Raw genomic sequence first — 15,154 nt, forward strand, 5'->3', positions numbered from 1 at the left:
GACATCAGAAATTATATCTCTTATTCCACCTACTCTTCTGAATTCGTCTCGAACCTCCGGAAGTTCTCTGTCAATGTACGGTTGCACCTGTTTTAGTACAAACTTAAGCAAAACGTTACTAGCATGCGGTATTAATGATACTGTCCAATGATTTCCACATTCCACTGGGTCACCTCTCTTTGGAATGGGCATAAATATGGATCTCTTCCAAGCAACTGGCCAGGTAGTTGTCTTCGAAATTTCTTGGCATAGATGAGTGAGCGCCTCCAATGCTACATCAGTTTATTGAAAGATTTCAGTTGGCATTCCATCAATTCTTGGAGCCTTGTTCTTTGCCAATTCCTGCAATGCACCTTGGTCTTCTTCCTGCAGTATCACTGGCTCTTGATCACACGCTGCCTCTTGAAATGGTTGAACATCAATCATTTCTCTTTGGTTCAGAGACTGTATTCTTTCCATTTTCATTTGATACTTTCTGCATCAGTCAATATTTGCCCATAGAATCCGTCAATATTGTAAGTTGAGGCTTGGATTTTTCTTCAGTTCTCTCAGCTTGAGAAATGCTGAGCGTGTTCTTCTCTTTTGGTTTTCTAACTCCAGGTCTTTGCACATTTCATTCTAATATTTGACTTTTTCTTCTTAAGTTGCCCTTTGAAATGTTCTCTTCAGCTCTTTTACCTTCCTATTTCTTCCATTTGCTTTAGCATCTCTACAAGTGTCAGAGTCTCTTCTGACATCCATTTTGATCTTTTCCTGCCTTCTTCCTGTAGGATGTTCTTGATGTCATCCCACAGCTCTTCTGGTCCTTAGTCATTAGTGTCTAATGCATCAAATCTGTTCTTCAGATGATCTCTAAACTCAGGTAGGATATGTTCAAGGTTATATTTTGGCTTTTATGGACTTCTTTTAATTTTCTTCAGCTTCAGCCTGAACTTGCATATGAGCAATTGATGATCTGTTCCACAGTCTGCACCATCCTTGCTTTAGCTGATGATATGGAGTTTTTCCACTATCTCTTTCCATAGATGTAGTCAATTTGATTTCTGTGTATTCCTTCTGGTGAGGTCCATGTGTACAGTCATCTTTTATGTTGTTTAAAAAAGGTATTTGTAATGAACTAGTCATTGGTCTTGCAAAATTCTATCACGTGTTATGCTTGTTAGTAATCTCATACATGAGCCCTGGATATCCACAGATAAATGTAAAAACCTTCCCTAAAAGCCGAGACTGTAAATTCCAAAAAGGCAAGTTTCTTCCCCATTCCCCTCCCAAAAAAAAAGCTGAAGAGGATAGAGAGAAACACTGTTAACTGATGATATATGGAGAGGAGTATAATCAATGTAATGAAACAAGTTATATGAATGGTTGAATGTGAAACTGATGATGTGCCCTGTAAACTTTCACTCAATCCAAAATAAAAACCTTTATAAAAAAAAAAAATTTCTATCACGTGATCTCCAGCATAATTTCTATCACCAAGATCATATTTTCCAACAACTTCCTCTTTGTTTCCAACCTTTGCATTCCAACTACCAGTAATTATCAATACATCTTGCTTGTATGTTTGATCAATTTCAGACTGAAGAAGTTGGTAGGATTCTTCAATTTCATCATCACTGACTTTCCTGGTAGGTGAATAAATTTACATAGTCGTGGTATTAACTGGTTTTCATTGTAGGTGTATGGATATTATCCTATCACAGACAGCATTATACTTCAAGACAGATCCTGAAATGATCTTTTTGATGATTAATGCGATGTCAATCAGATCCAAAATGGCCAATATCAGTCCACTTCAGCTCACTAATGCCTAAAATATCGACGTTTATACATTCCAGTTAATTTTTAACAATTTCCAATTTTCCTAGATTCATACTTCCTACATTCCTTTTTGCAATTAATGATGGATGTTTACAGCTGCTTCTCTTCATTTTGAGTTGTGCTCCATCAGCAAATGAAGGTCCCGATGGCTTTACTCCATTCCCATCATCAAAGTCAACTCTACTTTGAAGAGGCAACTCTTCTTCCCTAGTCGTATGCTGAGTGCATTCCAACCTGAGGGGCTCATCTTCCCACCCTATAGCTGACAATATTTTGGTGCTCTTCCTCATGTTTCAATCTTCAATATTTTGGCACTGACAGTGTTCCACTGCTATCCATAAGATTTCAGTGCCTAAATATTTGGAAGTAGTCTCTTCCTAGTCTGTTAAGAAGCTTTCATCTGGAAGCACAACTGAAACTTGTCCAAGGTGGGTGACCCTGCTGGTATTTAAAATACCTGTTGCATAACTTCCAGAATCACAGTAACATGCAAGCCACCGCAGTATGACAATCTGACAGACAAGTGATGATTCCTCTTAATGGAAACTCAATGTATATTTCCTGAATAAGTGAATTTGACCATCGGTTGAAGTCCCTTAGAAGGCAGTGGTGGTTTAATGATAGAATTCTTGTCTTTCACACTGTCTTACTTATCTAGTGCTGCTATGACAGAAATACCATAAATGGGAGGCTTTAACAAACAGAAATGTATCTTTTCAGTTTAAGAAGCTGAAAGTCCGGATTCAGAGTGGCGGCTTTAGGGTAGGCTTTGCCACTCTGTCGTCTCTGGAGGAAGGTCCTTATCTCTTCAGCTTTGCTTCCTGGTTCTTAGGAGACCGCCATGTGTCTTAGCATCTCTCTTGCCCCATCTTTCCTCTGCTTGCTTTCTTGTTTAAGCTCTTTTATATCTCAAGAGACAGATTCAATCTAAATGAATCCTGTCTCCTTAACACGACAAAGACAACCAGTCCCCAAATAGGATTATAGCCACCGGCACAGAGGCTAGGATTCACACCACAGATATGTCTGGGATACAATGCATTCCATAACACAAGCGTGAGACCTCGGTTAGGAGTCCCCGGTAAGGCAGCCACCACTCATCTGTCAGTGAAGGCTTGTGAGTAACTGTGGTGCTGAACAGAAGAGACTACGATATCGACCTGGTGTGGAGCTATACAATAAACACTGGACTGCAAACTGTAAGGTCAGTGGTTCAAACCCACCAGCCGCTCCTCAGAAATCCTATACGAGGTTGCTGTATGTTGGAACCAATTTGACAGCATTTAACTGCAACAAGACAGACTAGGAAAGAAGGTTTGCTGATCTAGTTCCAAAACTCAGTCAATGAAAGGTCCATAAATCACAACAATCCTAGCCTTTGTGCATGGCGTCATCAAAATTCGAGGGATAATTTGAATGACACTAACAGACGAAATTTGTTTGGGTGCGGCATTACCTACAAATCAGATTAGCAAAGAGCTTAAAATTCTGACAATAAATCTTGGCGACAAACCTCCTACGACATCTGGTCAATTCTAGCAGCGTTAAAGAGGCATACACTGTAATACTCGCACTCTCCCCACTCCACTGTTACAATCTCAAGTATTTGCCTGGAGGAAATTCTCCAACACTTGCAAGAAGAAACCCTGTTCAAGGATGTTCATCCCAGCAACGCTTACACTAAGAAAACACATGTAAACAACCAGAATGTTCATCAGTGGGGGAACAAATAAATCGTGAGGTATTTTTAAAATGGAATACAGCTGAAAGATTCTTGTGTGGTGCTATGGGTTAACGCGCTGGACTGCAAAGTCGGTTTGAACCACAAGGTGAGGCAGTTCAAGCTCACCAGCTGTTCCTTGGCAACCCTCTACAGGGTCGCTATGGGTCGGAACCAACTCAACGGCACTTCACAACAACAATGGAAAGATTCATGGCTCCCCACCCAGACGCTCTGTGGCAGAAAGACCTAGCAAACTGCTTACGTAAAGATGACCGCCAAGGAGCTCATGCGGGTAATTCTACTGTGCTACACACATGGGGCCACTGTGAGACAGAATCAACTCCGCGGCCCCAACCACCACCACCACCGAGGACTTCAAAGTCCCTGCAGGGCACAGAAGGTCTGCACTCTGCCGGTAACCACCCAGTGCCACCATGGAAGAACCAGGCCTGGCGACTGACTTCTGGAAAGATTATAGTCAACCCCACTCCATAACCAACAGGGCTTCCCCAAATGAACACCTCAACAAACATGCCAAAAAAACAAAACCAACCAACCAACAAAACCCCACAAAACAGCCCTTGAAATAGGTGAATTCAATCCATACGTACACATTTTAAAAGATAATCCTAAGAGGTGGGAAGAGACAAGTGGCTACCTAAGTACAGTAAGATGCTGCTGGTACCCGTTTAAACACAGACAACATCACCATGCATCACACACACAACAACACCATGCATCACACACACAACATCACCATGCATCACACACACAACATCACCATGCATCACACACACAACATCACCATGCATCACACACACAACATCACCATGCATGGTGCTGTGTAATAAAAGTACAAACGCACAGACAAGGAGCATCTATACTGTTCAGAGCAGAAGTTACTTCTTGGGCAGGGGAGACTAGAGCAGGGGAATGGGCCAGGGGAGCTCTTACTCAATCTGTAACAATTTAGATTAAAAAAGAAAAGAAAACAAAGTGCTGAAGCAAATACAGCAAAACATTACTGTTCATTAAATCCAAATGGTAATTTTTATGACTCTGTTATCTTATTTTCTGAACCATTTTGTATGTTTGATCTTTCTCATGATTTAACAATAATTTTATGGAAAAGAAAAGATGCTATCTTAAGCAATGAAGGAAAGATTAATGGTTATAAATTAAGCCTTAGGGCTCTTAGTAACAGGCTTTCAGCATTAAAGGCTAGAGACCTATTTTTTATAGACTTTAAGAATAAAAAATTTTTTTAAAGCTTTTAAGTCTTCTGGGACTTTGTGTCCTAAGGCAACTTGACTGTGGGTAGTATTTCAATGAGCTTGTTCTCCATAAGCTATAAGACCTCTGCTGATTTAGCGTTTGGCCCCAACTCTCAGAGACCAATACCAAAGGCCCCACATGCCCTGGTACAGGAGAGCATGACCAAGCCTCTTGATCTATACTTCATGACACCAAAATACAGCCAATCACATCAGTTCTACAAAAGGCTCAGGATGAAGACAGTCAATAGGGAAAGCAAGAGAAACAGAGCGGATACACCACGTGGCCGCTTTTCTCTGGCACCTTTCATAAAACTCACCCATGCCACGATGTGGATCCATCTGCCCTTCCAATCTGACTAGAAAAACACAACCTTGATGTTACTAGGTAACAACCGGAAAAAGGGAAGAGACCGGGGCCAGAGGGAGGGGATATTGGGGAGTGACCGATAACTATTACAGGGTTTCCTATTGGGGGGGGGGGGTGGAGGAGACAGGGAATTCCAGCAGTGATAATCATACCATCTGTGAATTTACTAAAAACCACTGAGTTGTGCATTTAGAAATAGGGTGAATTTCCTAAGAATTTTCTTTTAAAAACTCAGATTATCACACGGTTCTAAAACAAAAATCTCAAACTACAGTATTGTCAGAGGTGAGAGGAAATACAAGAACGGAAAGTTGTTGCTTAAAGAGGAAAACAAAATGCAAGAAAATGCTGCTACGAAAGACCAGAAAGAAAGCCAGTAAATAATGTGAGGAAATGCACTAAAAAGTAGACCCAAAAGAAAAGGAAGACAAACAGCAGAGAAAAGCATTTTTTAATAATGAGTTAGTCCAAAGGGTCCAATGTCTGATTTAAAGGAAGTCCATATATTAAAAGAGAGAGAACAAAGAGAAACTGTCAGAGAAATATAAAATATTCTTTTCAGATGATATGTGTTTCTATATAGAAAGGGCTATATCGAGTGCCTAGAACAATGAATGAAAAAAAGAACACTGTCATAAAACTTCAGAACATGAAAATAAAGAAAAGATCATAGGAACTTTCAGTCAGTCACATTTACAATAAACAGGAATGAAAATGGCATCAGACTTGTCATCAAAATATTGAATAATGGAAGAGAATGCAAGGCCCTCAGATTCTAAGATAAAATTATTTCCAATCCATAATTCTATACAGAAGAAAACCATCCATCGAGTATAAGAAAACAATGATATTTTCTGATAAGCAAAGTCTCACAAAAGTTACCTCCCAAGCTCCCTTTCTCAGAAAGCTACTGAAAGATGTCAAAAGGAGACTAAGGAAACAGATCCTAGATGTGCACCTCGGAGAGGCAAAAGGAATTCCTAGACAAAGATGAAAAGACTTCCCAGTGCATTATTGTGTAGCACATCTAGAGAGAACCCTAGAATAGAAGGTTTGCTGACGTCATCTTTAAGGGGAGAAAAAAGGAAGCTACAGACTACACGATGCATCTGACTGCACTGAAATTCTACTCGAGCGCTATCAGAATCTTTGGACTGAACTAATGATGCTTTTGTTGTACCATGGAGTCAGTTCTGATTCATAGCAACCCTGTATAGGGTTTCCAAGGAGCCGCTGGTGAGTTTGAACCTCCAGCCTTGTGGTTAGCACTCCAGTGATTACCCTACAATGCCACACCAGAACTAGTGATGGCTGGTTGGTTTATGTGCCATGGAGTCGCTTGCAACTCACAGTGACCCTGTGAGCTGGGTTTCCGAAGCCATCAGTCTTTACGGGAGCAGAAAGCTTCATCTTCCTCCCACAGAATGGCTGGTAGTTTCCAACTGCTAACCCTGAGATTAGCCTGACTCACAATCACTACATGACTAGAGCTCCTCAGAGCTAAAATTAACTGAAAAAAATCAGGAAGAAGCTTTTCTCCAATTATATTCCACTGGAAACAACAGACAACGCTGCATGGCACATGGCACCACCCCAGCAAAGGGAAGTCTGGCAGTGGCGGCAACAGCTGTGCTGAGATCTGAACTGGACTTCCACAGAACGCAGAGGGTGAAGTGGAGACTCAACTGGTTGGTTCTATCCCTCTTTGTTGTTGTTGCTGTTTTAATTTATTGTTATTGAAAGGTAACTTAAAGCCAGAAAACTCATCCCTTTAAAGTGGTTTTTAGAACATCTGCAAAGTTGTCCAATCATCACCACTGTCTAATTCAAGAACATTTCATCATCCCACCCATAAGCAAACACTTCTCATTTCCATCTTTCCCCCATTTCCCCAGCAACCATGAGTCTACTTCCTGTCTCTCTGAACTTGCCTATTACGGACATTTCTTACGTGGGGAATTGTACAATAAGTGGCTTCTTTCAGTGAGCATCATGCTCACTCGTGTCGCAGCATGAATTCCTTTTTGTAGTTGACTAAAATTCCGCGGTATAGACAAGCCACATTTGTCTATATACACATCAGCTGATGGGCATTTGCATTGTGAGAATGAGCTGGTTTTGGAAGGGCCAAAGGGGACTGGACTCTTCCAGGTTTTTTTAGTCAGCCTGGCCGGCCAATCCTGGACTAGGGCCAGTCAGTCCACAGATGCTGATAAGGCCTATTCTGTGCCAGACCCTGGTTATACAAAGGTGAATGCCATCGGGCCACTGCCCTCAGCGAACTCAGAGACTTTTCAGAGCTACCCCTTTAAAGAAAACCTGGAAGAGCCTGAGAGGGGCAAGCACCCACAACACCTGAGCCTGAGCATTCTGGGCCCCCAACCTTAGCAAGAATCTCTGAGATCAAGTAATCATGGGCAAGTCTTCGGAAGCAAACAGACTTAACCACTCATTAGCCCTTGAGTGATGCTAGGTAGGGATGCTTACCTTCTCTCCATCTTGTTTCCTCATCTGTAAACTCAACCTTAACCTCCTACAATTATGGCACAGTTTCAATGAGGTGAAACAGGTGAAGCGGCCGGCACATAGAAAGTCCTCTTCAAATACGGGCTAGAAGCAGAAGCAGTTCTTGATGCTGAAACAACTGCAACCTCAGTTCCTCAAATTCCTGACCAAGCTCTGAGTCAAGAAACCACTGAACACTGACGTTTTGATGAAGAGACATGTGTGGAGATGAGCCAGGGAGGATCAGGAACAACAAGACACCAGCAGAATTCACCAGAAGCAGAAACACACAGAGCTGCCGGTCTCGAACTACAGATCCACTCCCACAGCCACTCTTAGCAGGATGTGCAAGAGAAGGATCTGTCCAAAGGAGTCCTCCTTTCCCTCACACTCTCCAAGCTTTTCCCTCTCAGTTTCCAACACTAATATGTTTTGTTGTTGGCTTCTTCTGTCCAGCACTGAGTTACTTTCCATTCCCCAAATGCCCATACTGAAAAACAATCAGACTGAACCAAATTTGGCAAAACAACACATGTGCAAAAGATGTGAGCATGTCAAGAGAGAGAGGAGAGGAGGGAGTCGGCTAACAATAATAGAGACTGGAAAACACATCACATGACAAAGAGGAAGCAAAAGGCATGGTGACCAAGAGGAAGAGGCCTTGTCCTAAGGACTGCCCAGGCTTGGTATCTGGGATTTTCCTAGAAATCGTTATTAACACTTGACTTCAATCAACTGAATGTTGGTTTACAAGTTGGGGGAGCTTCAGAGGAGTGGGTGACTGCAACCTTCTAAAAAATAAAAAAGATTCTAGTTGGTTCTTTCCTAGCGGAAATAGTGTCTTCCCTTTTCTTCCTACCTTCCGGAAGTGACTGAAGTAACACAAAGTACTTCAAAAGCAGCTCACGGATGGATTCCCAGAGGAGTCTGAATCCATACACCCGCTACCAGACTCACTTGGACTCAGAAGACCAAGATTCAAAGCCTAGTGAACCATATGTCCTCACACAGGTCACTTCACCTCACTGGGACTGTTGTATTGTTGCTGTTGTTCAAATCTGCAAAATGTCAGAGTGTCTGGTAATAGACAATATGTACTCAATAAGTGTTTGGCAAAATCAACATTTTAAAGTTCTAAAATCCTATTACCCATCCTTCCTGGACACTGGGTGCCAAACCAGAAAGCCAGACTAATTCCAGAAATTGGCACTGAAATAGATTTCAGTGGCACTACAAAGACATTCACTTGAAGAGCAGCCTGCTCAACAAAAAGCGAAGTCCATTAGCCTGTGGTTTTCAAGAGGATCTCGAAACAAAAGGCAAAATGGAGAGAAAACCAAGTTTCCAGAGATACTAGGGCAAGTAGAAAAGTATTGTTACTAGAATTTCAGTGATTGTTACTAGAATTCCAGTTCATACATGCACAAGTTTATTCCTAAGAAAACATGTTTAAATATGTCTCTATGAACATGGATGGCCGCACACAAGTTCTCTCAGTACTACACTTGTCTCCGTTTCATTAGGGTGCTTTCAAAAAAACGTTGTTAAGTACTGCCAGGTAGGTTCTGCTTCATAACGACCCTGTCTAGGGGTCCCAAGGAGTGGCCGGTGGGTGTGAAGTGCCAACCTTGTGGTTAGCAGTCCAGTGTTTATTGTACAGCATCACAAAATAGGTCCATTCAAAATAGTGCCGTCCAAGGGGATCTGCAGGGCCAGCTAAATTCCAGGCAAAGAGGTCAACTCCAAAGGTTAGGTCAACTATGCTTTAGGACTCCAAAGGGGTCCTCTTGATAGATTTTCTCAAGGGGCACAGGATGATGATCACAGGGACTTATTAGGAAACCGCCTTCGTAAGAAAAAGGCTAGGAGAGCTATGCCAAGGAAGAATTGGCTACACAACATACCTGTTCATTCTTCAAGGCTAGCGAGGGCTATCCTGGAAGAATTTCAGTGGGAAACAGCAGCCAATCCACTCTACAGTCCTGATCTTGTCACATCAGACTTCTTTGTGTCCCCCAAACTCAAAAGAATATTCAAAAAGAACATAATTTGAGTCCCCTGAGGATGCCAAAACTGCCATGTTGACCTGGTACAAATCAAAGGGCACAGAGTCTTCAGGGAAGGGCTATAGAGCAGGGAGCATCGCCTTCAGAAACATAGAGACCTAAAAGAGGACATGCCTAGAAACAACAGCTTCACAGTTGGGCATTTTTATGTAATAAAGGTTTTTGTGGGAGCGCGGTGGCTCCATGTGATAAGCACTGGACTGCAAACAACAAGGTCTGCGGTTCAAGCCCATCAGCCGCTCCATGGAAGAAAGAAGAGACTTTCTGCTCCTGTGACCTCAAAAGCACTGTACATGACATCAAAAGCACTATATATATATATATATATATATATACATATATATATAGTCACAACTGACTCAAGGAAGGCATTTAACATCAAAGGTTTTGGTAGCATTACTTTTTGACTTACCCTTGCATACAACAATGCTTCAACATACTTAAAATATCTACTAGTTTAATAATAATATAAGCTAAAATTTTATTTCAAAATTTGCCTTCTAGCAGGAAGCACTCCTCTTAGAGATCTACACTACTCCCTTGGTGTCCTCATTTGGTCTCCTAACTAGATATTATCCATATGCTAACAGCTCCTACATGTCCATCTCCAGCTTAGGACTCTTGCCAGATTTCTGTACCTAACTCTCCACAACACCTTCAACTGGATTCCTAGTAGGTGTCTTACAATCATCACGAACGAACTAAGTCCCAACCCTGCTCCTCCTACGGACTTCCCCATCACAGTGAATTAGTGGTGTGGCACTGTGGGCTAATGCGTCAGACTGCAAAGTCGTTTGAACTGCAGTCAGTGGTTCAAGCTCACCAGCTATTCCTTGGAAACCCTATAAAGGGTCACTATGGGTTGGGATCAACTCAACGGCACTTAACAACAACCATCAAGTCAATTCCACTTCGTAGCCACCCTGAATAGGGTTTCTGAAGCAATCAGTCTTAACAGGAGTAGAAATCTTAAATGTAAGTCATCTTTCTCCCATTCTCATGCCAAAGACCCTGGAGTCATCCTTGAGTCTTGTTTCTCTCACATTCTCTTTCAGGCTCAGCTCGTAAACAAATCCTGTTTGCTATACTTCAGAATAGACCCAGAATCCAACTGCTTGTCACCACTCCATCACCATCATTCTAGTAGATCTTTCTCCTGAACAAGGCAATGCCCTCCTAGCTTCTCTTCCTGATTCTACCCTTGCTCTCCTTTACTGTCTCCACAAACCAGAGTAAGCCTGCTAAACCCACTGCCAGCTTGTCAATTCCAGCTCACAGTAACCCTACACGACACAGCAGAACTGTACAGTAGGGTTTCTGAGACTTTAGAGAAATCTACTACCACATCTTTCTCCCTCACAGCAGCTGGTGGGTTTTAACTGCTGTCCAAGGCATAATAGCCCCCATGCTTTACCTACTGAGCTTAACTCACTGGGACGCCTGAGTCTGTATGTAAGAAGGGAAAATAAATCATCTCAGTACACTGTTCAAAGCCTCAATGGTCCCAATCACCGAGTGAAAATCAACTTCCTTACAATAGTCTACAAGGCCCTACACAGCCTGCCTGCGTCTCCCTGGGCCTAAATACCTCTCTAATCTTAGCTCCCACCACTATTCCTACACCTCATTTCCTTCCAGCCACACTGGGTTCCTGGCTGGGCCACAATCATGCTCTTTAGGCCTTTTGAACTTGCTGTCCCTCTGCCTGGACCACATGTCCATCCAACCACATAGCTCAATCCCTTAGTCACAGCAGATCTTTACTCAACTGTCACCTTCTCGAGGCTTTTCTATATACCCCACTTAAAAAACAGCAACCCCATCCAACATACCATGTCCCCTTTGCTGGCTTTCTCACAATAAACTGTATCTTCTACTTTGTTTTACTTACAGGAACCCTGGTGGCACAGTGGTAAAATGCATGGCTGCTAACCAAAAGGTTGGCAATCGGAACCCACCAACTGTTCAAAGGATCAAGATGTAGCAGTCTGCTCTAGCAAAGATCACAGTCTTGGAACCTTCCAGAGCAGTTCTACTCCATCCTAGAAAGTTGCTATGCATCGGAATGGGCTCGACAGTGGGTCTGAATCTGCTACTGTGCCTTTCCCCAGATCTTAACCTAAAGTTTAGACCCACAAGGGCAGGGATAGTTGCCATTTGTCTAAAACCATGCTGTCAGATACACTATCACATTTTGAGTAGTAGTATGCAAAAAGTAGAGCATATAATTGATATTTTTATGTTATTTAAATGTAGACTTTTTTCATATTAAGTACTCAAAATGTTAAGAGCATATCTGCAGTGGCCACCATACTGGACAACACAACTCCAAAGCAATGCCTGGCTGCAGTGGGCACTTACAGTCACTGAATGTTATCTGTGGGGGAAGAGGCCAGTCTCACACAGTATGGGGTTTTAAGTTTTCAGTTAGTCATATTCTACATGTACAATTTTTGCTGTGACCATTATGATTAGTATTTTTCCTTAAAATGTCCTATATTTTAATCCTTGAAAGAAGTTTTTTTTAAAGCTTTACTCCTTCCATAAGTGGAAACGAGCGATGCTAGGAATAAGTCGGCATGGCATGACTCCCGGCTCATCGCTGATGGGCTCTGGGACCTACAGCAAGAACATCTCTAAGGCCTGCTTTCTTCACCTGTGAAGTGGGGACAGTGCTGAGCTTCTTGGGATCCTGGTGACGATTAAATGGCAAGTCTGTGTAAGCGCTGTGTAAATGGGCAAGCAGTGGACGAAACTTTCCACTCGAGTCTTTCTCCTGCGCCTACTGTTTTCATACAGACCAACACATAGCAAGATTGTCTGACGAGAAAAGAGCTAAGCTAGAAGATACGGGATCAAATCCCTTGTCTGCCATTTTCCAGTGTGTAACCTTTAAGAATTCATTTATTCTCCAAACATTTGCCAAGTTACACAACATGCCAGGCCTTTGATTGCTGTTGTTGTTAAGTACCATTAAGTCAGTTTCAACTCATAGCCGCCATGTATCGGGGTTCTAGACTTTAAATCTTTGCGGGAGCAGAAAGCTTTATCTTTCTCCTGCAGAGTGGCTGGCAGCCTCGAACTGTGGACCTTGTGGTTCACAGGCCAGTGCTTACTTTATGGAGCCAAATAAGGTAAGAACCCTCCCTTGAGGTATGTGCAGTTTACTATAAAGGAGGACTCGTGGTGTGGTTCTGTAAGCTCAGCTCTGAATTACTGATCATAAGGTTTGGGTTTCAAACCCACTAGCTGCTCCTTGAAACCCCTAGTCACTATGAGTCAGAACTGACTCGAAGGCAGAGAGAAAGGGAGGAGTTCCTGGGTAGCAAATGGGTAAGTGCTTAATTACCACTGAAAGGTTGGTGGTTTGAACCCACAGACAGGCTCCTTTGAAGAAAGAATTGGCAGTCTGTTTCAGAAAGGTCTCAGCATTAAAAACACTGGAGCGCAGTCCTACTCCGCAACACATGCAGTGACCATGAGTCGAATGGACTCGGCGACAGCAGGTTAAAAGTGACAGTAAACAAGAAAAAAGTAATCAACTGTTAAAAAAAATCAATTCATCCGTGTCAGGTCTGTTTGTTCACCATGAAATGGGAATAGCACCTTCTAGTCGAACTCGCAGGGTTGCTAGGAAAACGAATTTAAATGTTCATCAAATACTCCAAAAACTTGGACTCATAAACTTAAGTAACCCAAAATGACTGGTTCCTGGAAATGTCATCTGACTAGTCACTCGTTTTACTGCATTCATGAAATTCATTTCGCTTTTGTCAATGTCAGTAAGGACTTCTGGTGTGGCACTGTATGATCAGCACTACACTGCAGACCAAGGTCGGTAGTTCAAACCCACCAGTTGCTCCTCCAACACCCTATACAGGGTCCCTGAGTGCAGCCAACTCAAACGCACTTAAAAACGTCAGTAAACGCGAAAAGAAAGAGGAGGGATGAACAAGTTTTAAGGCGGATATTTACTCTCAAAACATGACTCAGGACACAGTTGTAACCAACAGCAGACCTCTGTCAGATTACCTAGTTTGTCAAGATAAGCCAGTCACGTGGTAAGGGAAACTGAATAATTTAAAGCCAAGAAACAGTATAGGTAGACACTCCTGCGTCCAAGGTTTCAGCAGACACAATGCTGGCCTGGGCTAGGTCGACGTCAACAGTTTAGACTAAAAACAATTTTATGGGCAGAGCAAAGTGCTCATACTTTTCTTTTTTTTCAGCCTTCAAGATGAGCTGACGTGAGAAAAGCTCAAAGCAAGATGATCTGATGAGCCAGGTTCCGAACAAGTGGAAACCCGCCCCTCTCGCAGCATAAAGATCAAGATTGTATGGTCCCTCCTGAAGTTTATCAACTGAATGGGACCGAAATCAAAGTCTCTGGTAACATTCATTTCCAAAGAGAAAAGAAGAAACTCTCAGAAACATCATCCATTTCTTTCTCTTTCCCTCCAAGCCATTTGCCCATTCTCAGACACTGTTTCAGCTCAGTCCAAAGTCGCCCCTTCCTCCTCTCCTGATCTCTCCAAAACATTACTCCTCTCCATCCCAGGGCCTCTGAGCTCCTCTCCCTTCCGGAACGACCCACTCCCCGCTGCACCCGTTGCTGCCTCTGCGCCCACCTCAAAGCAACGCCCGCGCGCGGCCCGCGGCGCGCCCACCCCGCTCCGGCAGGAGCCGGGACACCCCTCCTCGGAGGCCGGAACCGCCGCGCCAGGCCCCTCCCACAGGAAGCCGCCGCCCCCCAGCGCCCGAGCCGCGCCGACCCCGGCCCCGGCCCGCGCCGCCCGCCGACCCCGGCCCACCCCGCGCCGTCCGTCCGCCCCTCGTGTCGCCCGCGCCCGCACTCGCTACCTGCCGCGACCACAGAAGCGGCTTCCAATTCCTCTCCCACTTCCGCTTTCCACCGCCCGCACCCGGACAGGGTCACGTGAGAGAGCGCGGTCACCTGACCTGGAATAGGCTGGCCCGGCCCGCAGGTGTGGGCCGCCGAGGCTCAGCCGGCCGCAGAACCTTGGGTACGCGGAAGGCTTTCTTTCTTGTATTTTTTTAAGGTGGGAGGGACTTCCATCAGGCAGGCGGCCCACACCAATCATTTGAACTGAAAGCTCACTGAGTGCCGGGTGCTTGGTTTATTTCTCCCAGTAATCCTGTGGAGGCAGTACTGTCATTAGCCCCATGGTACAGGTGCGAGGAGACAGCTCTAAGAAGTAAACACATAGTGAGGTTGCCAGACAAAATAATCATGCGTTGCTTAATGCCCAGGATTGTTGTTGGTGTTAGGTACTGTCTACTTGGTTCTGACTCGGGACCCAATGCACATCAGAACCAAACATTGCCTGGTCCCGTGTCATCTACACAATCGCGTCCATGTTTGAGGTCTCCGTTG

The 15,154-nt window shown here is 43.7% G+C and overlaps 1 protein-coding gene across 1 annotated transcript in view; it reads right to left on the reverse strand.

Annotated features, from left to right (window-relative positions):
• The window catches only part of WWP2 (WW domain containing E3 ubiquitin protein ligase 2), a 185,585-nt gene extending 170,878 nt beyond the window's left edge, over positions 1–14,707 (reverse strand). The window contains exon 1 of the mRNA XM_006860202.1: positions 14,620–14,707. The gene's annotated coding sequence lies outside the window, so the exon portion shown is untranslated. The remainder of the gene's footprint in view (positions 1–14,619) is intronic.
• Positions 14,708–15,154: the final 447 nt, after the last annotated feature.

The sequence above is a fragment of the Chrysochloris asiatica genome, unplaced genomic scaffold (genome assembly GCF_000296735.1).
Source record: "Chrysochloris asiatica unplaced genomic scaffold, ChrAsi1.0 scaffold00037, whole genome shotgun sequence".
In the NCBI taxonomy this organism is placed as follows: Eukaryota; Metazoa; Chordata; class Mammalia; order Afrosoricida; family Chrysochloridae; genus Chrysochloris; species Chrysochloris asiatica.